Consider the following 716-nt stretch of genomic DNA (forward strand, 5'->3'; position numbering starts at 1 on the left):
CTAAGAAGTGTTGATCTAGTCCTTCTAAGCTCCAGTTGGCTGCCTCTCTCCACCACTTGTGCATATTCACCCTGGCACATAACCCAGCTCTGCTCAGCCACTCAGACTCCTGTGCAGTCCCCTAATGGACCACATTCCCTCTCTCCTTGGTGCCATCCTGCAAGTCCCTTTGGTCTTCTAACCCACCCTGCCTACCCCCAACCTTCATTCACCCGGCTAATTGACTAGCCTTTCTGGATACCATTTGGGTCTTTGTTCTTTGAGAAATAGTCAGAGGGTCCTCACTTTTACACACTTTCCTGTAGCATTTATACCTCTGCTTATTCGTGTGGCCTCTGATAGATAATACAGTCCATGGTGACATGGAGCAGGGTGTACCCTCCCCAACATCAAGCACAGTCAACATTTATTGAATGAATGAGTGAATACTCATTACCAGACTTTTGTTGTTGCCCAAGCAGCCATAATTTTAACATCTCACTCTCACCTTGAGTCTGTTTCTCAGCTCAGGGCTGGCACTTCACCCAAGGGAAATCCATGCCCAGGCTTGCCACCAGTCTGTGAGTGGGACCTCTCCTTCTCTCTCATGACTTTGAAGTTTGAAATTAGAGAGTGTAAGAATGAGTCATGCATGGAACTGGGATGTTATAAAGTTGAGCGGGGGCCACTGGCAAGCATAGGTATCGGGTGAAGAAGATGAGGAGCTCTACAAAGAG

The sequence above is a fragment of the Galeopterus variegatus genome, unplaced genomic scaffold (genome assembly GCF_000696425.1).
Source record: "Galeopterus variegatus unplaced genomic scaffold, G_variegatus-3.0.2 Scaffold2960, whole genome shotgun sequence".
NCBI lineage: Eukaryota > Metazoa > Chordata > Mammalia > Dermoptera > Cynocephalidae > Galeopterus > Galeopterus variegatus.